This window comes from Pogoniulus pusillus, chromosome 23, assembly GCF_015220805.1.
Source record: "Pogoniulus pusillus isolate bPogPus1 chromosome 23, bPogPus1.pri, whole genome shotgun sequence".
Lineage (NCBI taxonomy): Eukaryota > Metazoa > Chordata > Aves > Piciformes > Lybiidae > Pogoniulus > Pogoniulus pusillus.
In genome coordinates this window covers 13,156,471-13,169,599 of record NC_087286.1, presented here as the reverse complement: position 1 = coordinate 13,169,599, position 13,129 = coordinate 13,156,471, and the positions used below count along the sequence as shown (strand labels likewise).

Sequence of the window (13,129 nt, the reverse complement as noted above, 5' to 3'; positions counted from 1 at the left end):
CTGTTTCAGGGAGCCTCATGCTGTACTCAGGCCTGTGCTCACCTTCAGGGTTGTAGACTCTCAGTGGGCTGGACTGACAATGGTAGCATCTCCTCAGTTTGCCCTACACCAATGGCACCTTATCCTTCCTCCATACAGAGACACAGCCTGTTCAGACCATGTCAGCACTTTGAAACCAGTGAGGAGAGCTGACAACCATGCGTTCCGTTTGCGTTCCGTTCTAATCACAGAATGTCAGGAGCTGGAAGGGATCTTGAGAGATCATCTAGTCCAACCCCCCTGCAGAGCAGGATCACCTGTACCAGATCACACAGATGTAGGGTATTTTTCTACACTCTGTCTTTCCAGTCACCCTCCAGCTTTTCTTTGTGCAGGTAGTTTTATTTGTGCACATACCTGTGAAGTTAGTTAACTGCACTTTATAAAGGTACAAATTTGGTGATCATGGGGGAAAGAAAACAAGTGTGTTTAGCAATGGAACCTTTGCTAGCCCTATGTCATGAAGTTCTCCTGTGTACAACTTAAAATACGTTTGGAAAGCTCTACAGAACCAGTCAAGGTTGGAAGAGACCACAAGGATCATCTAGTTCCAACCTTCCTGCCGTGGGCAGAGACACCTCATACTAGATCAGGCTGTCTAGACCCTCATCCAGCCTGGCCTTAAACACCTCCAGGGATGGGGCTTCCACCGCCTCCCCGGGCAACTCATTCCAGGCTCTCACCACCCTCATGGTGAAGAACTTCTTCCTAACATCCAGTCTGACTCTACCCATTTCTAGCTTTGTTCCATTCGCCCCAGTCCTATCACTACCTGACATCCTTAAAAAGTCCCTCCCCAGCTTTCTTGTAGGCCCCCTTAAGAGGCTGAAAGGTGACAATAAGGCCACCTCAGAGTCTTTTCCTCTTCAGACTCCCCAACTCCCTCAGTCTCTCCTCACAGGAGTGGTGCTCCAGCCCTCTGAACATCCTGATCATAGGTGCAGAGTTACTGTGGTGCAGTGGTACTGAGAGTGAAGAGAGTATCATGGAGAGTTGTAGCTTGCTTCTGAGCAGCTGTCATGCTTGATTGCTGAAGTGGCAGTTTTTCAGCTGCGTGTAGGAGATACAGGGCTGCATTTCAAAGCTGACATTGGAGTAGTCTTTCTTTCCCAAAGGTAGCTGGATGCTGAAGTACATTGGACTGGTTTCAAACACCTCTTTTATCAGAGGTAATTGTGATGATATTGTAAATACTCATGTGTGCTGCCAGAGCCTCAACAGTCCAAAAGATCTTTTGTAAAAGATGGCCCTGTACTTGTCAATGTGGGCTGTAAAATGGGTAGGTAAATGTGAAGTGTCTAGAAGGTCTCTTAAAGAGAGCAAAATATTCCCCACATAAGAGTGAAAGTGCAATCAGTACGTCTCAAAAGTTCTGATTGTTTATGAATCCTTGGGGACTTGCTACCACTGATTTTTGTTCATTATATTGGTTCTTTCCTGCTACCCCTCCAAGCTTGGCTCTCTCTCCTTGCTTTTATAGGTGAATGGAGAAAGAGGGCTGTATTTCCATTGGTTTGTGTATCTGGCTCTGGTCTTCTTTCCTTACTCTTTCCAAATGTAACCTCCAGTTCTCTTCTTGTGCTCAGCCAGTGATGATTTCTTGCACATTGTTCCCATAAGGGATTACATCAAGTGTAACTCATTTAAATGTCTATTGTAGCACATAGTCATTGAGCTGGGGCTCAGAGGAGAATCAGCTGTAACCGCCTGGAAAACGTTAACCTGCTCACTGGGCTTTACAAAGCAGTGCCTGATGAAATTGGCTCTAAACAGGTATTAATACTTTGCCCATAACTTAAACTTATTCATCTTTGCCTTCACACTTGGTAAACAAGACATAAAATGTATATTGGGAACAAGAGCATGTTTCAATCCATTGCAAACACAGATCACTAGGGGGAATAAATCATAACCCAGACAGCTATGTTTTTTCGCCTCCTGTTTCCTCTCCAAGCTCAATTAAAACTCAACATGTTTTTTTTCTTCTTCCAAACTCCCTTTTATCTGCCCTTCTTCTCGTGTTTCCATGTCCTTTCCCCCTCTCCCCCCCCTTTATCTGATGAGGCTAGTGCTGTAGGATAATGAGGTAATTCCTGGTAGTGTTGGAAGTCCCAGACACCTGGATGATACATTTTTATTTCTCTCCCAGACTGGGTCAGATAAGAAGTGATTACCCTTGGGTATTTCAGTGGTGTATGTTCAGGTTAAGTTAGTCCTTCTGGGACCCAACAGAGTTTCTGTGCACTGCAAAATATGCAAATGTCCATCTTTAGATATAGAGATTTTGGTCTGGAAATTCAGATCTAGATGAACAGCTAGGAAATAGCCTAGATGTGTGAGGAACAGAAGTGTTTCAGGTTCATCTTCCGCCCCATACAACTCTTTACAGATGTCTAACCCCTGGCTCTCATTCTTGGCATGGATCCAGTTCTGATTTGGCACTGATTTGCTCTCCATATGCAGTGAATACTCCCAGTCTAGTGAATTTTAAAATACAATGTCTCTGAATGCACTGTGTAAATAAAATATTAACTCCCCCTGGCCCCCAGACTCAGCCCTTCCCAATGAAATTCTCAGGACTGTTTCAGTAGAGTCTAATCTATATTAGATACTTTCCTTACATAAAAATGTAGCCATTAGAATTGTGTGATGATTTCTTAAAGCTGGGTTAAATTAGATTTAGTAAACCAATCATATCCAGCAAAGAGATTAACAATTGGAGAGACCTCCAAAAAAGGCCAATTACAGGCCCAGTAATTTACCTCACTCTGTGATGATTTGACTCAGATTCCCATTTCTTAAGCTTTTGTGGACTCGCTCTTTTCCCTGCCACTTTAACAGCAAGCTTGCATGCAAAGACTTGTTTCTCTGTGAATGAATCCTCTACTACTTTGGGCCAAAAAGGATTGCTGAAGTTACACGACTCAAATGCCTCAGGTGAAGGGGAAAAAAAAATCACTGAAGAGAGGAACATTCGACAGACAGCTATGTGAAGTGTGCTGCCTGACAGCCGCTCCTGCTCTCAGGATGGAAGAGGTTCTGAAAAAGAAGGTCAATAGAATTAGCACTCAATTACCTCTTAAATATCAAAGATGGTGCCAGGCATAGTCCTGACAACGTTTGGGGGTATTTATAATTGCAGGCCACCTGCTACATGAGCAGATGCTGTTAGATGTTGCTTATTCTTCTCATTGGCTGAAATGTTGAGCTCAGTCCTACCCTTTAAGAACATGGGTGGCCAGGTACTGTGTAAAGTCCCTTCTCGTTGGTTCAGATCTCCCTGCTTACCTAAGCTTCACCAAAGCTCAGGGTTTCCACTATTTGAAGTCATGCTTCTTCAAGCAATTGATAAACATGGAGACAAGGTAGATGCATTTCTGTGATGATTAAATAGGTAGTTTTAAATTGATTTAGTGTCTGTCAAAATGGATGCTGCCACTGTTATTTCTGTGAAACTGTGGTTTAGGTTCTGACACAAAGTCTGTGGAAATCAAGGAGGTTTTTCACTTAGCTTCGGGGGGCTTTGGCTCAGAATCACAGTCCAGCCATGGCGAAACAGACAATTTATTTGTAGCCTTTTGTAACATAGATTCCAGTGATATTTTCCCTTATTTAGTCCCTAAATGTGTTTGGCATCTCCTATTTTCTCTTTGAAGAGAGAAAATCAAACAAGAGAAATCAGGATTGCAAAGAGTCTCTAAAGGAGATGTCATGCAGTCAGTTATTCATCCATTTACCAGCTCAGCAGCACAAAAACTGACTCACATGTTTCCCTTTTTCAATTTTCATTGTGCTCTCCCCACCCCCAGACCTTCCTATCAGCCCCAGCAAGTAACTGCTATTAAAGACCTCCTCTTGCCTTTCAAAAGGGGAAGGGAGAAAAAAAAAATCAGGGTTTTTTTTTTTTTTTTGGCTGATTGTCCCAGTTTAGTCCCTAAGTCTCAATGGGGTTGTGCAATCTGAAATTTGACCTTTTACAAATTGCACTTGAAGAGTGAAAAAAATCACAGCAGAAACCCCTTTCTGCGCGGGTTTTTGTTCGTACGCTTTGTGGCTGTGCAGTCCTACAGTATCCCAGAGTTCAATTAAGCAGCCTGTAATTGACAGGTTCCTGAGCTAAATAGCTGGGATGGGATCATATCCTCAAAATAGCTTTAAAAGAAAACCTGTAGACAGGCAATCAGTCAACCAACCTTTTCAGGCACTTGGAAAGCCCCTGTTTGCCTAAACGCTTGCCCTGTAAATGCTGCGGAAGGCTCACACGTAAAGAAGTTTAATATATGGATTGCTCGGGGGCAGTTAGCATGCAAACATTCCTCTTGATTTAATGTCTAGGAGGAATTCTTGAAGATGAATTTTTTTGTTTGTTTCAGAGGTGGTGTTGTTGCTCATTATGAGTGTGACATCACTTCCCCTGACCTAGTGATGTGTGTGCAGTCTGTGCTCTGATTATTTTTTTTTTACCTTCTTTAAGATCAAAGCCTCATTTCTTCTGAATTCAAGCCCAGATCTCCTTTTGCTCTGTTCATTTCCAATATCTAGAGCAAAAAATTACCACCAAAGCTAAGGAAAAAGGGAGGGTAAAAAGAAAAAGGGAGAATTTCCCATCTTTTCCTGTTGCTGGAGTCTGCAGTTTGTCAGGCTGGATAAATCTCCTCGATTTTCTTGCTGCTACACTGGGGTAGAAATCTCATTTCTGAAGCCTGTGTATGCCAGGAAAAATAGGAAAGAATGTCTTGCTTTTCTGTTCTTGAAAGAATGTCAATGCATGCTGTAGAACTGTCCATTTTATACCCACATTTACAAAAATTAGGCTTTCAAGGTGAGAATTTCAGCAGGGAATAACATGTGAATACTCCAGCATTTCATTTTGAGATATCTATTACCTGAAAGAGCCTCATAGATCAGGGGCTGTAAAAGTGGAGCAACTGTTTTTACTTTGGCTTCCTTCCCCCCCCATTTAACAAAGCTGGAAAGTATGAGCACTCTCTTCCATTTGTACAGCACTAGTTGGAGCTTTCAACCAGCATGTGGAAACCCAGAGTTTAGTTCTTCAGTTCTGGAGATTTAAATCTGTATTTCTTACCTTTGAAGGAACTGCCCTGTTACTGAAGAAGCACATGAAGCATATGAAGACTGAGTACTTTGTTGTCCATACCTGGCAGGTTTTAATCTGTCTTTGAAACTTTTTTCTCATTCTCTTAATGTGTTCCCGAGTGCATTGGTCATTTACTGATGGTATTTTTCATCACATGGTCTTGCTTCTCCCAGAGGACTGTGCCCTAGGACATTTAGGCAATTAATAAACCTGCCATGGTCAAGAGGAGGAGCTGAACCCTCCAAATTTTTAAAGTCTTCTGGAAGTAAATATCTGCCATATCATTTGCATTTTTGATCCACTGCTTTGAGGAAATGAAGTCAATGTAATACTCCCAAACAACTGTCTGTAATGCTCCCAAACAACCCTCAAACCCCCCAATATTCAAGCCCTGAAAAGTAAAATTTTTCTCATCTCATCCTAAATCAAGCATTTAAAAATTGATAAATGAATTTCACCCTCTGGTGCCTTTTTCCTTCTAGCTGGTTCTTAAGAAAACCTTTTGGGATCTGTTGCTCACCATTGAACTGCTGGCATCCAGCAGTGCAAATATTGCATCCAGAGTTTGTAGATAATGTGGGGAATGCTGTGGAAAGAAGAGGTATCTTCTTCCATGCCAGGGACCCTGATGGAGTTTGTTTCAGTTTTGTTGTGCACATCCTATGTACTGTAATAATATAAAGGAGAAGTGCTTTATGTTATCCTGCCTGCAGCTGGAGTATTTGGGAAGAAAGCAAAAGTTATACTTTCTGTAACACAGAGAGATGAAGCACAGGTAATAAACCAGCAAGGATTTGGAGCAGTAGTGCAGGAGTGTGATTTAGAGGTGATGAGGAGAAAAATAACTGTCTGGGAACCAAGTGATACAGAGTCAGTGTAATGCAGGAAGCCACTGAAACTCATGGGGTGCTGTCCAAAAACACCCCTAAGTGAAACAAAGTGCTCTGCAAAAGCAGCCCCTTCAAGCTCCCCCCTATGAAAGACAGAAACTCTTTTTGAAGACTTTGTGTTACCTGTCTCACCCATGAAACCTCAGCAGTCTCCCTTTAAAGGATAGCGTTGTGTTTTATTGTTGTGGGGATAAATTAAGGATAGAGGATACCAAGAGGACTCCAGCCTCTAACAAGATCCTTTGCAAGGCAAAGGGAGAAAGGCTCCACAGCACATCCTGACACCTCTAAGTTGTCAGGGTGGCTGTAGAGACTTTCTAATGGAAGTTTTGCTCCATCAGCGTTTATCAGGTGTTTGCATTTCTCGTGTCCCTACGAGGAGACAGAGTCACAGGACCACAAGATGTTAGAGGCTGGAAGGAACCCTGAGAGATCAATGAGTCCAATTCTCTTGTCAGAGCAGGACCATACAGTCTAGCTCAGGTCACAGAGGAATGCATCCAGACAGGTCTTGACAGTCTCCAGAGAAGGATACTCTGCAACCTCTCTGGGGAGCCTGTTCCAGTGCTCTGTGGCCCTTAAAGTAAAGAAGTTCCCCTTGTGTTGAGGTGGAACCTCCTTCTCTGCAGCTTATGTCCATTGGTCCTTGTACTAGCTGCTTATTGCTCTTGTATGTGCACCAGAGGTTAAATACGTTTTTAGCTGCATATTTTGCAGAGAGGGCATGAAGTCATACCATGTATGGGCAGGTACTGTATACAATAGGTACTGAAACTCTTGCTGTGTTTGAAAGCTTGAATAAATTCTGTAAAACCTAAGGTAATTTCTGAACTCCCTAGAAAGCTGAGCAGTGCCAGAGCAAAAGTCAGCTGTAGAGCAGGTGATCTGAAATGGCAGAGAGCTCTGGATGAAAAGGACACTCAGAGCTGACAGTGATGGAGGAAGAAGAAAGGCTCTCACAGGGCAGGTCAGAGGAATGGTTCACAGAGAGAGAGAGAGTCAGGTCACTGGATGACTTGGTGAAAATCTCACATTTGTTCAGAGACATGTTTATACTTATCTTCACTTCAGTTGTCTTTCTTCAGTAAGGCAGTGGTGTCTAAAACTCAGAAGCATAGCCAGCCCCTAAGAAGTATTATTGCTGAAACACACTTCCCAGTTTACATCTCTCTCTCGCTTAGGCTTGTGTCATTACAGCCACTTGAGTCTCCTCCAGCATGAATGAAGCAGGAATAGGAGAAGAGGTTATTTTATGGGGAAAAATACTGCACAGTAGACCACAGAGCTACACTTTCATACTTTCACACAAGTCTATCCCCTGCTCTCATGATTTGACAAAGGTTTCCCCAGGTTCCTCTCGCAAATGATGTGAAGCAAAGTTTTGAGAGAAGAAAAGACCATTTAACTGAAGTCTTTCCTTGCAGTGAGGGTTGGCCAGTGTTTTAGTGGAGGCAATTTAGTCTCTCCTTGACTGGCTATGGACTGGCTGATTAAAGTCCCCTTTTGTGCTCTCCTGTGGTTGCTGACCTCATCAGTGAGGGACTGCCGCTGCTTCAGCGTGGTGGTGTGGAGCTCCCATCTGGATCGAGCGACATTCAACACAAACGAAGAGCTGGTCTGCAGGACTGCCATGGGAAGAAGTGACTTGATCTTAATTTCTATTTGGAGAGAGGCAGCACTGCTGGGGCCCCTGCCATTGTATGTGCTAGAGCACAGAGCAACTGTTCAGGCTATTGATCAAATGAAGAAATGCTGTCAGCCCCTTGAAGTCTGAGCCATTAAAAGGGATACACAGTAGGATAATACAAGCCCAGCCATGCCTGTCTCTAGCAGTCAGAGGGAGGCTCATCTAACTGCACAGAACTTTTGAATTGCTTTAACTTTTAGACATCAAAAAGTAGACAAAAATATATAAACAGGCAAAATTTATGGAGAAAGTAACTGGAGGATAAGAACTCCTCATGTTACAGTATTTCAATCGCATTCCTGCCACAGACAGAGCCAGCCAGAAAATTCCCCATGTTTTACAGCCCACGTACATCTTGCATTTCAAACTCTGTGAGGCAGCTAATATCCGGAAACATGCTCTGAAAATGGGGTAGGAAGTGAGCTGATGTGGTGGTCTTTGTTGCTTAGCAGTGGGAAGAAGTTTGTGTGGGATTGCCCTACGTCAGGCCAGATTTTTAGGAGTGGAGGGAATGGTTCCTGGGACTGGATGGGTGTGATCTGTTTGCACCTTGCATGCAACTCTTTCTTAACTATCTTTGCAGCACCATTCTCACAGAATCACCAAAACATCCAGGTTGGAAAAGCCCCTCAGGATCACCAAGTCCAACCTATAACCCTATTCTACAAGATTCACCTTAAACCATATCCCTAAGCACCACACCCAAACGACCCTTAAACACATCCAGGGTGGGTGTCTCCTCCACCTCCTCAGGCAGCTCATTCCAGTGCCTGACCACTCTCTCCATGAATAACTTTCTCCTAATGTCCAGTCTAAACCTCCCCAGCCTCAGCTTGAGGCCATTCCTCCTTGTTGTGTCTCCAATTACTTGTGAGAAGAGCCTAGCAGCAGCCTCTCCACAATGTCCATTCAGGTAGTAGCAGACAGCATTGAGGTCTCCCCTCAGCAGCTTCTTTTTCGAACTAACCATCCCCAGCTTGTTGCCCTCCTCGAGACCTGATCCAGCACCTCCACATCTCTCTTGTATTTCAGTGCTCTCTCTCTTCCATCCTACAGTCACCATGTACCTACCCTCAGCAGGTATTTGATCACTTTACACAAGTCACATCCTTGTCCATTGTACCTGGTGGTATTTTTTGCTTCCACTGTAGCCTTCTGTCCTCTTGCTGGGCTTTCCTTCTATCACCTCCCAGATCTCAGATGTTGGCATATGCAGACACTTGTCTTGCTACCTTTATACTTGTACTGTAAGTGAGCTTGTATCATATCTTTTCCTCAGCCACCAGGTGCATTGGAGGATGTCTCTATTTTTCTGCCTCTGGACCTTCTGTATCACTACCATTTCATAGTTCCTTCCTGCATGTAATATCAATTATACATCTAATTATTTTAATTTGGCATACGAATCTGTTGTAGCTTCTATTATGTAACCCCCCCCCCCACGCACATTTTCAGCTCACTGTCATACCTGAAAATCTGTTTAACATCTTTGCTATCACCCAATGAAATAACTGCACTGTTCAGAGTTATATTTTGCATAAAAGGCATAACTCATAATGTATCTGCAAAGTCCAATATGGTTTTCTCATCTTGGGGCCAGACTCACTGAGAGAAGCACACAGCAGTGGCTCTTGTTATCTTGTTCCTATGGAAACAGTGATGCAGTACTGTTATGGGTGGAGATCTGTGACATTTGAAAGCACAGTATGACTGATATACTCCATAACCCTCATTTTTATTCATCCTTAGTGCTATATATAATAGCATAGTACCATAGTTATGATAGTTATCATACTCATGTGTGTAGGTATATCAGGTGGAAGAGGCAATAATGAAAGAAAAGGAAGGTTTGAGACTGAATAGGGAATAAGGGATCAGACCTTCTGCACTGATTTATTGTATGCCTTTGGAAAATGCTTTTGAGGAAATCATTGTGTGTCTCAGTTCTCCATCTGTAACATACCCACTTTTCCCCCTCTCTCCTTGTTTTCTTTAGGCTTTTAATGCAAGAATGCTGCTCACTAATGGGCGTAGAGCACGTAGCAGAATTTTGGGAAGGGTTTTGTTAGGCAAGAGCAGAACAGAAGACATCATACACCTGCTGTGATAGAGCTATAAAAAACCTTTTGTGTTGTTACAAGCAAAGCACACTCCATAAACATTTTTTTTTTACGTGGAAGATTGCATTCAGTCTCAGGGAGCTGGAAGAGTCAATGAGATAAATATTTATGCTCTGTGGAAGTAACTAAGAAGAGCAAAAGGTGATAATGTAGTAGGAAGTTCTTGCCAGAGAGAGTGATTTGCCATTGGAATGGGCTGCCCAGGGAGGTGGTGGAGTCACCGTCCCTGGAGGTGTTCATGAAAAGACTGGCTGAGGCACTTAGTGCCATGGTCTGGTTGACTGGATAGGGCTGGGGGATCTTGGACTGGATGACCTTGGAGGTCTCTTCCAACCTGGTTGATTCTATGATTTGTAACCACGAAGAATAATAGAACACTCTGGAGAACCTGATGGGGATTTTTTTTTGTACAGAGAAGCTAATCTGGGTGGTATTTTTTTAAATGACATTTTTACATTGGAACAATCTTCATAATTTTCCCCTTCTCAACTCATCATGTTTGTCTCTGTAGACCATCCTAACTTCATCAACAGAAGTCCTGTGACTACTTTTTAGCAGGGAAAAGAACTTTCTGATTTTTTTTTTGTCTCTTGCAAATACAGATTTTGTAGGTCAAAGCTTCCTGAAGGAGCTGGTTGTCTTTTCTTCTTGTTGGTGTAGTCTTCCTCATAGAATTTGTGCTTTTTAAGGAAGGCCCTAGCTAGTGGATATAAAAAGGTTTATTGAAAGATCTGTTCTGTAAAAAGGGATTTATTGAAAGATTCCCTCCTTTAATGAATGATTGTAGTTATTATTTACTCACTTGTAATACCTAGAAGTGTAACCACAGACCAAGCTGTTCATTTGCTTGATGCCAGAGAAACACTGATTCTAGAGCAACGGACCAACATTTGTGTTTCAGTGATTCAAACTTAGGACCTACAAAGTCAAAGCAGAATGAAATGGCAGAAAAAATGGTATTTGATCTTCAGACTCTCATTTGCTACTGTTCATTTATGCTAGGAGGTCTATGCTAGATTTGTGTTTTCCATGCTGATAATGCAAAGCCTTCATCTCCAATTTCTGGCAGCAATTCTGAAAGAACGCTCTTTGAAATGCTTCAGTTGCTTTCTGCTATGACAAATATGAATGAACTGATGAGTGATGGTTAAAAGGATTACTAGTTCCCTACATAAAGGTTTGTTGTTACCTTCGATTCAGGAAAGACCTTACTATCTATGCTAATTCTTTCATTTAGGCTGCTTATTAGTTCTCATGGAGTGAGTCTTTTGCAACCAGCAGACTTCATTTCTGGAACACTCTCTCAGCTTTTTTAAATTTATTTTTTATTCCCCCCTGAATTTCTCTTCTTATGAAACTTTCCTGTTAAAAATACTAAAGGTTTTCTGGCAATCAGTGTGAAGAAACATGTAATTGTGTTGGTTTAAGTCGTTGTCCTACCTGTTTAATTATTATGGCAATTTCTCTCAGTGGGAACCCCCCAAAAGGCTTAGAGAAAGTCCAGCTCAGCTTTCTTAAGTGTAAAATGCATACAGATTTCTGACTTAACACACCTGGATAAGTCCTAACCAATAAAATGAGAGATACTAAGAAGGTCATTGTGGTGAGGCTTGAGAGAACGTGTGATATACAAAGGTGATTTTGAGAACGTTCTCATAGCTGGGGAATGGGAGCAGTCACTGAAAGTCTGCTGCTGCTCTGCATACCTACAGGTTGCCCTTTGCATTGTGCTTTAGAGGCAACAGAACCTAATTTCAACATGTGTTTTCAGCACTTGTCATGCCTCGTGATGCTTTGATAGGAAACCTCACCATACACTCTTCATTTACTCCCCCTTTTTATTGCTAGGAGTTGAATTTACAGTAAAAGGTCAGAGGATGCATATTTTCCTATTGAAACCTCAAGATATCTGTGTGGATAATACAGTGTGCTTGGAACTGATTCTGCTTTCAGCTGCAGCAGTCGTACTTGCAAGAAAGTTGGAGTAACTTCAATGACTTCAGAGCAACATTGTCATAGAATCATAGAATCAACCAGGTTGGAAGAGACTTCCAAAATCATCTAGTCCAACTTATCATGACAGAGCTCCTGTGGCATTGCCTACGCTTTTAAGCAGCCAAGCTCTGGCTCAAGCTCAAATTATCCATTCTGCAAGAACTGAGCTGGTGTATTTGGTGGTGGATGCTTTCTTGTGCTTGATCCATGAGTAGGAGCTGGGATCAACAACAGTACATAGCTGAGAGGTTGCTGACTCTCCCTCTCCAAATAGCTGTGGAACTTAAGCAGAGATGCAGCATTGACTGAATGTTGAAACAGGCTTAGGCTGAGCTTCCAGTGTCAGAGGAGACATATGCTGAATGTTTCTGTAGGGCATTTCAGTGAGACTCTGGAAATGGCATATTTATTCATTTATTGTGCTTTTCCCATCCCCTTGTTATAGCTTAAAGCCAAACACATCTGTCCAGCCCATTGCCTCGAGATGCTGTCTGTCTTATTTTACAGAACTGTCATCAGTGGCAAAATGTTTTGAGGTAAAGGAGGACACAATTATCTGACCCACTTGAATAACAGCATAAACACCACAACTGTCCCTTCAGAACACGGTAAAAGTTATAATGGGCTTAGAAACAGCAAGGATGAAAACAGACTGATGAGTAATTTATATTTGAACCTGAGCCTCTGAATACTAACAAAATGATGCCAGTGCCAGTCTTTGAGAATTGTCTGTTTCACCGAGCTTGTGGAAAGCAACAACCCAAGATCTATCAAGCTCTGATGTAAAAGCTATCTATTCCAAGTACAACCACAGAAAGGATAATTTGGCCCAGGCCAAAAATGAACTGTCAGAATGCTGGGACTGCTAACTTGACTAGAAACTGCTCCAGATGAAGCCTTTGACAGTGCTGCTGTGCTAATTTTCCTCTGCTGAGCACTCACTTCATTTTTCTTTCAGGTAATAGGCGTAATGCCTTTCGAGCTTTTGCAAATCCATAGCACTTCATTACCAGACCAGGGCTTTGCTGATTAATTTGTTGTAGCAATGAGGTGCTGCCTGAAAAAGGGCTTCTGAGGAACAAAGCAGCCCAAGCGAACAACGCTTGGCTGGGGCAGTTGTCTTTTGTCTCTGCGGCGTTCGATGTGTAGAGCTGGGCTGGCAGGAAATAAAGAAAACTCCAGGGATAGGCAGGAAAGATAGAAAGATTAACCAACTTGGAAATGGATAAGGGAGCTAGAAAACTTTTAGACTCGTGTTTTATGGACAAAACCAGATTCTTGTGATTTGAAATGGTACCTG

General features: G+C 42.5%; 1 long non-coding RNA gene across 9 annotated transcripts in view; it reads left to right on the top strand.

Moving 5' to 3' along the window:
* The window catches only part of LOC135185655 (uncharacterized), a 131,640-nt gene that overhangs the window by 32,963 nt on the left and 85,548 nt on the right, over window positions 1-13,129 (top strand). The gene's annotated exons all lie outside the window — the stretch shown is intronic.